The sequence below is a fragment of the Falco punctatus genome (assembly GCF_963210335.1).
Source record: "Falco punctatus genome assembly, chromosome: 8".
In the NCBI taxonomy this organism is placed as follows: domain Eukaryota; kingdom Metazoa; phylum Chordata; class Aves; order Falconiformes; family Falconidae; genus Falco; species Falco punctatus.
The window spans coordinates 47,359,973-47,376,753 of record NC_137588.1 but is presented as its reverse complement, the minus strand read 5'-3'; the positions used below and the strand labels follow the sequence as shown (position 1 = coordinate 47,376,753).

At 44.8% G+C, this 16,781-nt stretch overlaps 1 protein-coding gene across 5 annotated transcripts in view; it reads left to right on the top strand.

The window, feature by feature from the left end:
• KCNIP1 (potassium voltage-gated channel interacting protein 1) overlaps positions 1–16,781 on the top strand; it is a 435,471-nt gene that overhangs the window by 256,333 nt on the left and 162,357 nt on the right. The window contains exon 2 of one of the 5 annotated variants that reach the window (XM_080400000.1): positions 10,601–10,693. The exons of the other annotated variants lie outside the window; for them this stretch is intronic. The gene's annotated coding sequence lies outside the window, so the exon portion shown is untranslated. The remainder of the gene's footprint in view (positions 1–10,600; positions 10,694–16,781) is intronic. 5 annotated transcript variants of the gene reach the window in all.

Genomic DNA, 16,781 nt, shown 5'->3' with positions numbered 1-16,781 from the left:
CATGTGCATTGAGATGGACTCCTGCTCCTGCCTGGTTGTGATTCCTTGCCCAGATGAAGTAAGAGATATGGGAGTAAGGACACAGTGTCTAGCACTGGAATTTCCAGACATATTGGAATTTCCTGGGATTTCCCTCATTTGAGGGTTCTGCAGAGCCAGACTCAGCTTAGCCTGCAGACCCCATGCTCCCTGTGAGCCTGAGGTGGCCAGCATCGGCACAGTCCAGCTGGACCCTCCTGACAGCAGCCACAGCCACCATGGCGTTGGGGAGAGCACAGACAGCCCAAGGGCTCTTTTGTAGGTTTCCAGTTCTGTTTTAAAACTTGGGGAAGGATTTCAGTGCTAGCACTGTGTGATAACACAGGCAGCTGGTCCCCACTCCTCATTAACAGTGCAGGGAACTCCACCTCCACCAAAGCAGACAGGGGGAAAAAAGTCCTGACTGCCACATTGCAATAAATCGTGTAGCTCCACTGCAAGCTGTGGGAGGGCTAAATTTAAACCCCTGGGTTTGTGAAGCCCAAATTGAAAGACAGAAAAACAAGAAAAGCCTCTTTGCTGAATACTCATCCAACATCACCCGCTCCGGAGAGGCTCCGAGGTGCTGTGGCCCTGCACCGCTGCTCCAGGCTGCCTTGGGGTCACCAGTCCTGGACCGGGTGCTACAAGGCAGCTTCACACCAGAGCACTTGAAACTCCTGGAAAATGTGCAATAGCCAGCAGTGCCGGGGAAAGGCTGCCGACAGCCCCCAAGTGTCACAGTACATTTTGGGCAAAAGCAGTCCTGTGCAGGAGGGGCCGCTGCGCCCCAGGGCTGGGGCATGAGCCTGGCCGTCCCACAAGGGCTCTCCCCCTGCTCCTGCTTAGGCAGCGGGGCCAGAAGCAACGGGTCAAGACCATCATGGTCCCCAAGTGACTGCTGGGTGACACACCGTTACAGGTCAGAGATCCAGATAACACCTAGACTTTAACATGCATCGACGAGCACAAAATACCTGTCTTACTCAAGTTTTATGTTTTAGAAATCTTTGCTGCTTATTGAGTTTCTGTGAGCCATGTGGTGATGCCTTTTTTGATTTTGAGATATTTGCAAGTATGCAAAATCCATATCCATCCTTATGCTTGGCTGCTCCCACATGAGCCGGCCTTTCCAGGGGTAATACCAGTAATGCAATCAGTGAGCGTGCGCAGTGAGCACCAGTTGCAGTTGCTTTCCCAGAGCACTGTGTCTCAGGGTTGGGTGTGACTTCCCAAAGGGTGGCTGCTCTGTTTTGACACTGTGCTGCCACTCGCCCATGGCAAGTTCGGGTTTTCATACAGGCCTCCTGCCTCTTCCTGCAGGCCACCCCCTCTGCAGGGAGTTTGCAAATCATTAATGCATCCCTTGAACAGGGACATTTGCAGAGAAAGCTGATACGAAGTGACACCAAGAAGGAATTTTTAGCTCAGATGTAGCCTTTGGAAGCAGAATATACAATATAAAGCTGCAGTTCTTGACATGCTGTCCCTGAGACCACACAGCTCTAGGTGGTTTGTTGCATTCAATTCTTGCTTTTTAAAATATTGGCTTAATCAAACACTTTTAGCCAGAATAAAACAGCATGAAAGGAATCTAAAAAAGATTCATTTTACTGTCATCTTATGCTTTTTGTTACTACTACTGCAAATATGAATCAAGATTGTTTCATGTTAATGAAGTTTCCTTAAGCTGTGGGATATAAACTGCATGTTGTATGGAAATTATGGAGCTCAAGCACAGAATAGTGTAAGATAGCATATGCTTTTCTCTTTCCATTCCTAAAATATCAAACTGTGTCTTTTTCCTAGTATGTTGGCATTCTTTACCAGGTGTCTAGCCGCTTTTAATGAGCATGTCTGTTATGTAAAGGTGTCACACAAAGGAATTTGCAGTAGTAGCTGCTGGCGTTCAGCCCTGTCAGCAGGGATGCCCAGCTAAAGGCATCAGTTCGTACCTTATTGACAAATCTTTCAATTATTCTATTTCTTAAGATTTCTCTGAGTTTTCCATGGAAGCACTCCACAAGCCGTGGTCCTTCAGGAACTCCCCGGGCATTTGTCCTTCAGTAATTCTGATTATATTGGAGCGAGTCTGACATTCAGGGTTGATGTTGAACATCTAGCTCACTCAGCCTATGCCCATGAGCCACCTGCCCCTATTGTATCCTGCATGAGAACGGGCTGTAACGAGTCTGTTCCTCCTTCAAGGAAAATTTACCGAGGAGACAGCATCGCTGACAGCATGGCATCAGCTGTAGGAATGATACCCAAGCTACTGCTCCTGCTCTAGAACAGGGCAGGCAGGATCTCTCATGTCCCTCCTGGAAAAGGTGAAAAACCTCAGATAAGTGAAAAAATCATAATGGAGATGAACACACAGAGGGCAGAGTGCTGGCAGTGTGCAGTTGAACGCAGCTGGAATGCCTGGCTTTCCCATGGCTCCAGCTAGTAATAGGATGATGGAGTAAATGGTTCAGAAAAACGTGCCCTCTGTCTTTCAGGTTTTGTGTGCAATAACACAGAGTTTTGATTTTTTTTGCTTGTTCCTCAGTGTTTTCACTTGTTCTGTACTTTGAGAGCTGTTTTCTCCTCTTTCTATAATTTTGTATTTTTCATGCAGATTGCTTTTACTTCTGGCTTCTCCACGCTTGTAACAGACCTTGGACTCCCCGTAAAGAACAGTTTTGTTGGTCTGTTTATAGTTTTCTGTTTCTCAAGTAAAATTGCTCCACAGCAATCCAGTGGGGCTTTTGCTCCATTTCATATTAAATACCAATTGAAAGGCAAAGTGTCATAACAGAAAAACCTGATGCCTGTCTTTCAAACGACCTCAGTGATTTAATTTAGCACTGGTAGATGGCTGATTGCAAGAGGGCTGCAACAAGAGGCACACTATCTCTCTTGCTGTGACCATCAGCTGCCACCTCGCTGCTCCCGGGCACAGGGTGCTCCTGGCCATGTTGGCAGGATTTGCATTTCTCTTCTCCTTTCTTAGCTATTTTCCAGGTTCAAACTCCATCACCAGAACTGCTTCAGCCCCTCATCTTTCTCCATGCTCTCCAGCATTGGGTGCTGCTGTGGGTGCTGGGTGGTGTGGGCAAGGTGCCATGGGGCTGCCCAGGTGCCCTCCCCATAGCGGGGCCCAGGACTGCCCCTGCCCCATTGTAGACCTGGGTGATTTCTCCTTCTCACTTGTGTTTGGGCTGTGTCCTTCCCTGCATGCTGCTGTGCACTCACATACCGCTAAGGAGAAAGAAGCATAAAGACTCCAGAGCATTAAAAATACACTTGCTTTAATATAGAGCCCTATGGGAAGCAAGAGAAGGGATTGAAATTCTGGTGGCGGATGCTGGATGTTTCAGCTCGCAGCTATATCAAATATCCCCAGCGTTAGAATAAATCTTCAGAATGCGAGATCTGGGGTTGGTATTAAACCTCAGTCCAAGCAGTCCTGAGGTTACAAGTCACCGCATCCAGTCAGACCACTTATTAGTTTTAGTTTTGAACTAAATTCTGCAAATTGGACCAAGCGTGTAAGCGCAGGGAGCCCTTCCTGCAGCTGAGCAGGCTGGCCGGTGGCTTGGCTGCTCTGCTGCAGGACCCTGACCCGTCCCCGCGTACGGCACATTGGCTGCAGCCCCTTTCGGGAGCAAATCTACTCCCAGCTGCCACTGCAGTCTTCATGAAACAAACTCTGCAAGACAAGCCAACCCCTTAGTGCATGCTGCAATTATTTCTACCTTTTCATTTTATTTTTCTGACCTCAAGAGACCTGAAAAATCCTGCTTAAAGCTGCGCTAGCTCTGTATCCTCCTGGATTTTCTCCCTCACGTGACAGATCACTCTTTAACAGAGAAACATAGTCACATAGGGGACAGGTGCCTGGGATGACAATATTTTAATATTTGTTTTAAGATTAATCTGGGAAAATGGATTGACATAACAATTGTTTAACTCATCAACTCTTAAAACATGTGCTCTGTGGAAAGTAAAGGGAAATATGGTTTAACCTGAAGGACGGTAGAGAGCTGTGACTCATCCCTCAGGGAAAATTTCTCTTTTGTATCATGAATTGATGCACTGTAGGCCAGCCGGGAAGGTAATTCAGAGCAGTACACAGCAAAAAGACTTTTAACTTAGAAGCAAGTTCTTGTCTTGACAGCACAAATTATATAAGTAATTTGTTTGAAATTAGTACTTTTTCTAAAGTAATTCATGGCTCAGGAAATTCTCTTCGGTTAGAAGTTTTCCTATTTTATGAACAGATCTACTTCTGTTAGCCAGTGAGTCATGCTGCTCCCTCCAGCTAATACAGAATGATGCTCGCAATTATGGGAGCTATCAGCTCCTTAATGATAAGGATTTTAATTTGGCTGCTTCTAAGACATGCCATGAATAGAAATCACAAGGGCCTCAACTCCTTCTGCACAAATCTTAATTGCAAGTGAAACTTCAGCAACTAGTTCACAGGATAAGTCTTCTTTAAGGTACTGGATGCATTCACTAGTGAGCCCTTGGAGAGATCTGCAAGTAGCTCTATGGCAGGAGGAGGCTTATGCTGGCAGAAAGCCATGCAGATAAACTCTGTGGCCTAAAACTGGGGATCAGCTGTGCTTGTGAAATGGCTGAACCTCTGGCACAGCCTGAGAGGTGAAGCATGGTGCTGCACCCCAAGTGCTGCCTCCTGCGATGCCCCTCAGGCAGGGACAGGGCAGCAATGTGTGGGGCAGGGCGGCTGGGCTGAGTGGCACGCATCCTGCTGTGGGTGCTGGGCACCCTGGGCACTGCTCCTGCAGCCCAGCCGCGTCCTCTAGTGAATCACATCAGGGTTGTCTGCTGCAGAACTTCTCTCTCCGGCTTTTCATCACTTGGTTGTGATAAAAAGACACAAAAAATGAAATAAAACCATCAATCAAAAGACAATTTAAAACTTAAATCTGCAGATCAAGAATGGTGTATTATGATTCTTGTCTTACTTTTTCGCATTTTCCATCCTAGTTCGATTTAATTCTGCAGCTGTTTACCTAGAAATATAGGTGCTTTTTTAAGGACCTGTGCTTTTTTGCTTCCACAACAGGACCAAAGATGTATCACGTAACTGCTAGACTGCAGGAGATCTCTCTGCTACTATGTACAATAAATAATTTTAATACAGTTCCATCTCTTCTACCCTCTCTGAAATGATTAAGAGCCCTGTTTGGATTCTGAACTGTGTTTGCAAGGTGGCATTAAAGCCAATGTCTTAATGAAAAAGGTTTGCCCATGTCAGGGGGAAATATAAATTACATTTACCTTTATGGAGACTTTGTTTTGAAATGTCTTTGAAAGCAGCAACCTATATCAAGAACTTCATTTTTATATGGCTCAAGGCTTTCCTGGTCTGCCAGTGATGGTGGCTCCATGAACAGCAGTGAATCACTCTGGCCTGGCTGGCTGCCACAATTAATGCGAACACATGCTGCCTTCCCGTAATTACTGTGCACTCAGTGTGGATTTGGAGCGATCCTTCAGCGTGTGGTCCACGTGCTGCAGACATAGAACAGCAGTCTTGCTCTCATGGTCCTTTCTCAAGTTCTCCTCTGGGTGTCACAGCTTAGTGAAATAGAAGCAGATTTCTGTAAATAATTTAGATGTCCTGGTTTTCATTATTCTGTATTTTCCATCCATTTTCACAGCAGGTTTCATACTGGTTGTATCATAGTTCGGTTGCTGATAGCTACAGGTAGCATTGATTGATAGGCAGGTTTTTCCAGCTTAAAGCACGCTCTTAGATTTTGGGTTGGGGATGTTGATTGATTTTAGTTGAGACACACTGAACCCAGATTTTCACAAACCTCAAAGCCCCTGGGCACCCTTGGCATGAACATGACTTTGAGAGTTGCAAAGCTCTCCCCATGTCCCAGATATCCAGGGCTACTCAGCAGCAGCAGGTCTGGGGCTTGATAAACTGGCATTTATTGTGGCCAAAGATTTCCTACCAGCACTACTTCTAGCTGCAAGCTGATGCTTTGTGTACAGTCCCATATGGCGTTTACTTTACCTTGATAAAAATCAGTACCTACAGTCACTGGCTTGAGTGTTTGACACTACATGCTCTGCCTGTGCTGCTGGAAGGTCCTTCCCTCTTATTCATTACTGATTTATAAAAAATAAGTTGGCAGTGTGTGTACAATGTCTGTTGGAAAATAAATGTTCCCCTCGTGCTTGGCATCCTTCTTGGCAGATGTAGTATTGACAGCAGGAGGAGAATTCATCTTCTCCTGGTTATGGCCTCCACAGCCACCGGCGGGGACGGAGCAGGGGTTTGGTGCGTTGCATAGCTGGAACAGGGACATGTTTCAGGGCCATTCGCTGACCAGATTTCAGTAGCAAAACATAGCTACTAAAACACATATTTTTGAAATACATAAATCTTACAGTTTCTGAGTTTAAGTCTTCTGCCAAATTATTTTTATTTAGAAAAGCGTGTCTTTTGGAGCCTGAGTCTCTTTGAACCTTCCTGGTCTTTTGTGCTTGGTGTGGTGTGACTCCTTCCACAGCTGTGACTGCAAACAGTTTTGATCTACTCAAGAGTTAAACATAGAAAAGGATGTAAATTTGCGTGGTGAAAGAGAAAATCTGCTGATGTGTTGTTTGAAGAATCCAGGCACTGCCTCATGAGGGAGCCATCTCCAGCTCAGTTCCTTGACTTCACAGATAAGCTTTTAAAAGCTTCTACCTAAAATAGCTGTGTGTACCTTGGGGGTTGCAGTTTAAGACTCCGTGGCCCTGCTGTGTGCTGCTGACTAATTGCTGTTGCCCTCCTTTAGCCGATATAATCACTGCTCGCTCCTTCCCAGCAACTGATACACGTGCCCCATCCGCTGGCCCTTTGCTCTTTCATCTCCAAGTGGCAGGAGGGGAAAAACTGATATTCAATGGGAGTAAGAGACGTGGAATGTCACTGAGTTTTAGTGCTTGAGTGCAAGGTTTATGCATGCTACAGAGGTTGGTTTGCCTCTCCCAAAAGATGGGAAAAATGGGCTGAAACCCTATTCTCTGCACATTTTGTTTTCCTACATAGTTACTCACCTCAGGTTCCTGAGAGAGTTGGGCCCATGTCGATCCAGACTTTGTGAGACAGGGGATTTACAGCAAGCTGAGCTTTTAATAACTGTGAGTTATGGGAAAGGACACCAGCCATAAACCTCTGCTAACCTGCCTGCTGCTGCTCTGGGCACACAGAGATCACTGCAGGGGCTGTGGGTGGGTGACAGAAGAAGCACCCAGCTGATGGAGCAGCTCATGTGCTGCCTCACGCTGATAAAACTTACTGAGTCAGGGCAGGCTGCAAAGCTCCCTTGCCCCAGTGAAAGCTGCCTGTGTTTTCCTGGCAGACCTTAGCTCAGTTTTTTTCCCAAGTCTTGCAGACTGCAGGAGTTGTAGACATGACCTAGTCCAGCTCCTGCTAGTGCGAGCCCAGCTTGGATGCACTGCACAGCTGGTTTTGCATCTTGGCATGCCTGGTACCAGGGTAGCTCTGCTTTGTGGATTTGTAACACCTCACCTGGATGGACACCCCAGCCACAGTGACAGCCTCTGACCTCTTGTGATTTAGTATTTGCTATTGCTTCAGTGCAGGGAGCATAGCCACTAGGTACGTGGACCAAAGTGGGAACCACTGCAGTTTCTGTGTAGATTTCTGTTGGTGCAAAAGTGAACGGAGTGCTCCAAGCCAGCATCTGCTCCACTGTTCACGCTGGGGAAATGCCTGTGTGTGGGGCTGAAACTGGATCCTTTATGTTATGCTAAATCAGACTCCACCTGCCTTGAAAACCTCTTCAACTCTGCCCTTTCCAAAAAAAGACAAACAAACAAAAAAAAACCTAGCCCACCTATAAATGAGCAGAACGTGTTCTATCTCTGTTCTAAGAGGAGACAACTAAACACAATTATTTGTCATGATCAAAGATTAGAAGAAGAGGCTTTCAGGCCATTATCCTTACTGTATGCAGGGAAGATTGAATTTAAAAACAAACAAACAAAACAAAACAAACAAACAAAAAACCTCAAAGATTTTAAAACAAGAGATGTGAGGAACCAAACTGAACTACAAGACTGTGATGCTCCAGCTGCAGTTTGCAGGGGAAGACTACAGCCACTTCCACTGCCATATGGTACAAACACATTCCTTGTTTACAACACCCTTAAGCTTTGCAAAGGACGCACTCTCATAAATCAGATAGTTAAACAGGGCTTTACTAACTCTCGTTTATGAAGACACTGCGCAGCGCAGCCACCAGGCAAGCCCTGACCCTGCTGTCCCCAGCACAGATGTAACCCCAGGCCCCTGCCTGCAGCCACAGCAGCCCCAGAGCCTGCCCCTGGGCTTCCGGAGTTTTCCATCCTTCTTCCTCTGCCAGGTTTGCACCGTGACACCATATGGCCGCAGTGCTGCACTCCCTCTTCATCTGCCTGCCTCCAGCCAGTGTGGATGGACCTGCTGCACCTTGCAGCCAGCTATGAGCAGGTTCGCATCAGCCTTTGCTATTAAAGACAGACACCAGAAATGCCAAGGGCTTTACAAAGTAAAAAAAATAAAAGGAATTCTGTGCTCCAAAAGGTATTAAGGTATTGCTTTTTAGGCATTTTTTTTTCTGCCAGAAGAGTTTCACTTACTCATTAGTCAAATCCCTTCTGAAAACCCATTTATTCTGAGGCTCACAAGTACTAATCTGCATACATCATATCATTACCTTTGCAGTTTACAAGGAAAGGGATTTACATCTAGCTCTGAGATCTCCTACTGTGTGGGTGTCTTCTCTGACTTTTTTTTTTCCCCACTCTTTATTTTGTAAATGCAGGGAGGCAGAGCACCCTCTTCTCTCTTCTACAGCGCCAGCCATACTGTCAGCACATAAGGAGCAAATCATAACTGTCAAATTCTTTCCTATTTTACTGTTCCAGCAGCAATCCACAAGCAGCAAACCACATATTCTAGTTTTCCACCGACATTTCAGTAGCCCTGTCTGCCTTTTGGTATTTAATTCTTCAGCTGATGGTTCAAAAGAAAATTCTCAAGATCGTCCTCCCAGTGGGAGCTTGGCATCCTGTGCTTGGTGAAAATGTTGGTATGTCCCATGTCACTTGGTCTGGACAACAGAAAACAGTACCCTTCAAAAGCAGTTGGTTGCTTCTAACAACATTAAATCTACGGCTTTGTGCAGTGGAAAAAATATGTACTGCAAAAATAGGTGTTATTATTGACAGGGGCATAAGCAAGAGTGCAGCTTCAGGAAACAGTGAGACACTTTGGCCTAATTACTAAAAATCTATGTTTCAGAGTAGAGATAAAGGACTTGGCAGCATGGGGCATGATGTGTGGGTCAGCGAAGGATGGAAATTAATGTGGTGAACAGTATGGGGAAGTGGGGCGATTCACTTTGTTCCTTACAAGTTGCTGTGACACCAGTCGGGTGCGTTCGGAACCGCTGGGCAAGCAGCAGAGACGGGAGGGTTTGCTCTTGGCAGGAGCTGCTCTCTCTGCCATGGAATTCTCAGCTCTGAGGTGCTCTACAGGCAAGATTTCAGTCAGCATTTTGAAAAGTATTCAAAGATATCAAGAGTCTATTATTCTCATGGCAGATGTTGCTTAGCTTTTCCAGTTGTTTCTGTGCCTTCCATGTGTGCAGCCCCGTGTAAAAGCCGACACCTCTACAAGCATCTTCAGGGATGTGCAGGAGCCGGCTGAGCTGCAAGAGTAGCAAGCGGCTCCCATGCAGCCCCAGGTACAGCTGTGCTGGCGTGCAGGGACCCTGAGAGCTGCAGCCAGCCCTCAAAACGTTGGCATTAGGCTTGGGAGCTGCGTACAGACATTTGGGTTGGTTGGGTTCCGCTTGCCAGTGGGCAATCAAACCTGCCTTTGGAGGAGGCAGACGTTGGGACTGGGTTGGAGCGTTGTCAATCTGAGACAATGTCTTCTTTTGTGGCACGTAGTTCTCAGTCCCTGTTCTTTTCAACTTCTCATGGACTGTATAGGCAGAAAAATAAAAGGTTCGCTGTCTCTTGTAAGTAATGTAGGGTATTTGAAATGTTTGTGTGTGCACATAAATACAACTGAAATTAAAGGGCAGTGAAGACACCTGAAAAGGAACTCAACAGACAATTCTTGAAGCACTTGTGTTGCTAAGAATAAGCCAGCATTTAATTTCAGCAACAGCATGGGGATCTATAATTTGCATTTTATAGCACAATCTGTATAATTTAAAAGCCATATTAATGATTTTCCATGTAAATCAATAGCGTGAACATCTCAGCTATATCTACCGGCTACTGAAACAGTCGGTCTGGGGGAGAATCTGCAGATGCCTCTGGTCAGGGCACTTGCTCAGGGTGTCAGAGACGGAGGGGCAGACCTGCCTGTGACCACAGGGCTGCACGAGCCTTTTTGGCTTGTCCCACTCTTCCAGCAGTTGGGTGATGCTTCCAGACACTTCTAAGTGCTTGAACGTGACTTTTCCCTCCAGAATGAATGAGATGTTTTAGCTCTACCAAAGCTGAAATCAAACTGAAAAAAATCTTTGCTTTTTTTCTTCCCTGGTAGCAATGCAAACACAAATTATTTGAGCAGCCAAACCATAGAGCTATACTGGCACTAAAGGAAAAACTTCAGCGACTATTCCAGGATGCTCACTGGGTAAGTATGTGTCTGCATGCCCCAAAAAAAGGGACAGAGCTATGGAATTAATCTAGTAGGTAGGACTGTCCTGGAGCTGTGTCACACTATTTTGCCTGTGTCACTGGTGACCATGCAGGGAGCTGCTGTACGTCTGTGGAAAACCCAGCACTCCTGGTGCAAAGGGCAATGAAATAAGAAAGTCTCTAGAGGAACAAGATGAACAGGTGAAGGTAAAAGAGTTTCTCCAGGTGTGTTGTTTGAAAATAATTACAGCAACTCCAACCTGCTCTGCCTTTCCAACAGCCCTGCGCTTCCTCTCACTGACACCTCTGAGCTTGTCTAGGGTAGTAAACCAACACTCTGGCAGGATCAAAATCACAAAAAGAGATTCTGAATAAACCCAAGCATTATTAAAGGGTGCTTAATTGCGTGAGAATTATTGCCCTCTCACGTGGTCCATGCCACAAGCTAGACTGCAAAACTGTGTTTTCTGCAGACCTGGGACTGATAAGTCCAGGTAATGTGACAGCGGTCTGCAACGTACAAGATGAGCTGGCAAACTGGAGTTTACGTTTGTGGAGAATGCGACTGTGGCACTAAGCATGGATGCTGCTCGGAAACCTGCGTGTAGCTGGGTGCTGCTGACCTCATCTGGCAAAATGCAGATAGGCACCGAGGGAAGGCAGCTGCCCTCACTGTCCTGGCTTCGGTGTGAGGACAGGGTTTATCTCACTGCTGGCTGATAACATGGGTGTAAGGGTACACACAGGCTTTCCCTGCTGCAACAGGAGGTCCTGGTGCTGTGAGGTTCCTGTTCTGCTTTTTATATATATAATGCAGTTTTATAAAATGGGCAAGGCTTTTCCATGTGTATATTAGGCCAGTCTTAAATTTCCAGGTCATTTAAAATGAAATTACAAGCTATCTAGTTTCTTCTTAAGTTATTTAAATCTATTATTTAACCTTTCCTGGGAAAGAACTGTGTCATCAATATTTATATATGTGAAGCACAAAAAAAGTGGAAGGTTAAGTTACCAGAACAAAATACCATGTGTGCCAAAATATTTCTATACCTTCCTTTTTTCTATACCTTTCTTCCACGTGCAAAAGGTATTTACACGTGCTAATTACACGCGTAGTTTTTTCATGTGAACTATGTCACTTAGGCAGGCAACACTCTGAGACCTTCCTTGCCCCATAACTCAACTTCTAGTCTTGAAACTAAACAAGTTGTGGTTCTTCTAGCCTGTGCCCAGTTTGGGATGACTTTTGTGCTGAAGTTCATGTCCATCCAGCTCCCAGGGTCTCTGCAGCACATACCCTGTGATATTTGTAATCTTCATGGAAAGGCAGTTTCCAGTTTAACATGTTCTTGCATTTCTTTCTGAAGCTTTTGCCTTGGCTGTAGTTTTTAACTGTCTGTAAAGTTCAGATAATGGTGACTGGGGCAAAACCACAACCTAAATGTGTGGGGCCTCAGTGTGCAGCTGGCTGTGGAAGTGGCCAGATTATTTGGTTTTATTCTTACACTCTTTGCTCGCTGATCTCTGTAGGTGAATTTGCACAGAAGTTTCCCATCAAGTTAGATATCCACCTGTCAGGAATTTCCTTGCATATTTTACACTATAATTGCGCTACAGAGAATATGGGAAGTTCAGTGATAGATTTCCTGCATATTTTTAAGTCTCCTATCTCAGACTCAAAATACAGACAATGTAAGTAATTTATCACATAGAAACCTGCTAATTCATTTGCAGGCATCTCACTGCTGGAGCTTAAGCCAACAGCCAAATAAATAATTTTTTTAAAAAAATATATATAAGTAAATACAAAGGTTGTTAACTCACATCCCTAACAAGTAAGTTTCATTGGAATTTCTGTTTCTTTAATGCAAGCACACCTCTAGTCCATCATCAGTAAATCTATAATCATTTTAATAGCTCAAATTCAATCAGCCCTGTAAGCCTCATTTTCTGTAAGTTTCTGCTATAAGGGAGCTAGTAATTTCATATTTAAACAAATGACCTTTATCTCATGGATAATGATTTTAAAATAACAGGAGAGCCATAACATGATCAAAGGCCATAAAACGGAAGGATTACTCTGATATATTGTGGGCTGTAACACATTGGGTGTAGCTAAACCTCTTAGCTTTTTGGAGATGCTTTCTAAATTTTTCATGTGATGCAAAACACCACCTTGTCTGCAACTACACTTGCTTTACATCTCCCTCGGAGAGGTCCCCCAGGCCATGTGTACCTTCCTCCTTCCCTGCCACACACCCTACATCTCTCAAAACTGAGAGGTGGCCAGTGTCCAAACCACGGCCGTGGCTTCTCCACGCTGCTATCGGACATCCTGGCATGGATCCTGGGCCCCAGCAGCTGAGCTGCTGTACCACTCTTGATTAAAAAAATGAGACAAGACTCTTTAAATATGAATCGCTCCCTGCTCCCAAGAATTACAACCAGGTTTTTAGGTAACAAGGGAATATGGCTCACTTTGAAGTACAGTCAGTAAAAAAACTCAGAAAGATGAAATACATCTCTGGGTATTAGATCATTAAAACACTGCTTCTTATATGCTACTGGGATCACAGAGAGTGGACTTAACTAGGAAAATAAGAATTAAAATCCTGAAGATATTTGCTATGCTCCTTGCAATCAATATGATGGAAATTCAACTTAAATTATTTGAAAATACATTAAAGCATCACATGATTTCAGTAGTTTTGTACAAATTGCTTCAGCTGAAAACATTTCAAGAAAGATTTCCAGCTACGTCTCTATCACAGTCTTATGTATCTGAGATTTTCTTTTCATTGCTGATTTGTCTTTAGAGCTATTATGGAGGTATGGTGGTGTGTGGTATAATTCAGGGTGGGCAAGGCTGAAATCCAGAGGGCCGAGGGCAAGTAAATAAGGTATCTAATAGATTCAGTGGACACGTTGAGAAGTAACAGTGTGTATGAGTTTAGCCTACTGGAATTAATGCTGAGGGTTTATTTAAACCACTTCTGTTGCAAAATGACAGTTGTTTTACACTACGTTTAGATCCTAGGTTAATAAAGAGTAAACCTTTGCTACTCTTCCTGAACCTCTCCCAATCCGAAGGCACGGATGTCAGAGCAATGCTGGCTGTGTGGGGTTCACCACAAACCCCGAGGTACCTGCTTGCACCGCCTCGGGGCACAGCTCACCCCCTCCAGGCAGGCAGGGCCCTCGCACCCACCGCGGAAGGTGGGCAGAAGCAAGACAGGCTGCTCCTGGGCAGAACAGTAACATCAGTAAGTATTGCATAGAAAACAGAACAGTTTAAGGGCTTTATGCTTAAGAAATGTTTTCCAGGGGTGCCAGCAGAACATCTGAACTATTTTCTGTGTCAGTTCAACGAAATCTTCAGGACAATTTGTTAAAATTTTTGGAATTCCCTCCAAGTTGTACAGTAGGAGGCTGCATTTGCTTATTGAACATAAACCAGAGAGAAGGTGGCACAAAACAGCAGACGGTCATTCCGTTGTGTTGTCCTGTTTCAGAAGGCATTCTCTAATGGTGAGGGCTCAGTATAATGTGCCGAGCTCCTGTCCTGGTTTCAGCTGGGGTAGAGTTAATTTTCTTCTTATTAGTTAGTACAGTGCTGTGTTTTGGGTTTGGTGTGAGAACAATGCTGATAACATGCTGATGGCTTTACTTGTTGCTGGGTGATGTTTATAGTAAATCAAGGACTTTTCAGTTCCTTGGGCCCTGCCAGCCAGAGGGCTGGGGGTCACAGGAAATTGGGAGGGGACACAGCCAGGACAGGTGACCCAAACTAGCCAGAGGTATTCCATGCCATATGACATCATGCTGAGTATATAAACTGGGGGAAGAAGGAGGAAGGGGGGGAACATGCTACATTATGGCGTTTGTCTTAACCCGAGTACCCATTACGCGTGATGAAGCCCGGCTGCCCTGGGGATGGCCAAACACCTGCCTGCCCGTGGGGAGTGGGGAATGAATTCCTTGCTTTGCTTTGTTTGTGTGTGCAGTTTTTGCTTTACCTATTAAATTGTTCTTATCTCAACCCCTGAGTTTTACATTCCTTTCCAATTCTCCTTCCCATCCCTCTGGGTGAGAGGGAGTGAGCAAGTGGCTGCATGGGGCTTGGTTGCCGGCCGGGGTTAAACCATGATGGCTCCTTAACCTTGTGTTGGAGCTGCTGTTGTACCAGTGCCCAACATTTTGTCTGCTATGGTTTTAAACACCAGACCCTGTGCACCATCACTGCTACTGTTAGTCAGCGTTCCTATATCCAGCTGTGCAAAGCTGGCTATTTGCATTTCAAGTGTCTCAACTAAGGGCTAGTGGAAGACTTTCACCTGGAAAACTAATCATTTAGAGTACAAAGGGTCGGGACTGAAGAATCTTTTACGGTCACAAGATCATGTTTTTCAGAAGCAAGGTGTTGAGAAAAGCCTTTAAAAATAGATTTTTGTAGGCTCAGAACTGTGCAGGAACATGCACAGACATGATCTGTTCCTTTACAAACTTTTTGGAAAGGTTTCTCTGCGGTTCACCTGGAGCAGGCATGGGGCTGTTGCTGAGCTGTACGCACAGCATGATGCTGCAGAGCAGTCCGTGAGGGTGAGGGCCCTGTGCCAGCAGCAGGGTGAGCGGTGTAACTGGGCTCTTGTCAGTCCTCATGCTCAGGAATTGCTGTCAGTTGGGTTTGGGCTGTTAAAAACACGACCAGGGAGGCTGCAGCCACGGTTGGGCTGGCTGATCCGGAGCGTGAGCACATAGGCTTTGCAGTCTGGGCTGAGTTTTGGTTCCAAGTGTGAAATTCCCAGGAGAAATATTTGTCTTTGGAAGACAAACCCATTGGTTCACTATACATCAAAGTTAAACTGTTAGGGGAGATTGTGCTGCATGGAAAACAAATACCTCTATGGCAGTTAATCCTCCACTAAGCACTTTGGCTCCAGAGGTGCCTTCCAACCTCAACTGTTCATTGATTCAATGAGACACTCAAATGGGATTGAGTACATTTCTCTGCCTGACCTTAACAGCTGTTGAAGCAATAATTCTTCTTGTTCGAACACTTGTCAAATTCCTGACATTAAAATTTTAAATTATAATTCAGATGAAATAAAGAAATCTCAGGCTGCCTCTCACAGCCTCATTATTTCATGCTGATTAATGTTGCTGCAAACTTCTCATTGAAGCTGGTGAGCTGAGAGGAGCTGAGGTAAGGTCTTAACCTCTAAAATCCCTGTAGAGTTGTATCAGGGGCAGTAGCCTTCCAACAGGATTTTTATACCAATCTGTATTTCTCGCTGCAGGGTATAACTATATGTTTAATTGCATAGGAAGGTCTAAAGAGCCTGCAGAGAGGAAGCAACTTACTGTCAGGTTCTTTAATTTTTAAAAACACAGTTTGAGAACACGTCAGTTGGGTTATGGGGTTGCTTTCCAGCTGTACGTTCTCCTCATCAAACTACTGTGTATAAGAACCACTTGGCTAAGTATAATGCTAAGAATGGTCAGTGCAGGTTCTTTTTGACATTTAGAAAATGTTGTCTATAATGTTATAAACCAGTCATCCTTGTGGCTGCTATGCAAGCTGTCAGGTAATGCAAGAGCAGAAAGGTCATTTGATTGTGTGTAAAGGCAGTATTTTTGATAGTGACCATTCCTCTGTGCTTGGAATAAATGTTTATATCCTTCTAAATTTTCACAAAGGTCCTTGCTGCAAGTTGTGCAGTGCTTAACCAAGTAGCAAGATTTTTAAAAATCTTGTTTAAAAACAAGTTTTAAACTCTTGCGTTTCTGGGTGACTTTTATCCATGGGGACCCCAAGGTATCTTCCAGCTTCCAGTGCCTGCTATGTATTGCATAGACTTTCCAGAAACTGGTGAAGTAATTTTGAAGAGTTGCCCAAAGCTTGAAAAGTACTTTATATGTTATATTCTGTTTAATACAGGCTCAGAATAAGAAAGGATTAAGTTAGCTGAAGACAAAAAACATGTCTTTTCCATAGTTATTATCAAAATCTCAATGCTTCACACTTTATAGGCAGCTAAAAAGGAACCTTTGCAGCTTTTCTGAGAAACACAATGTTGTTTGAT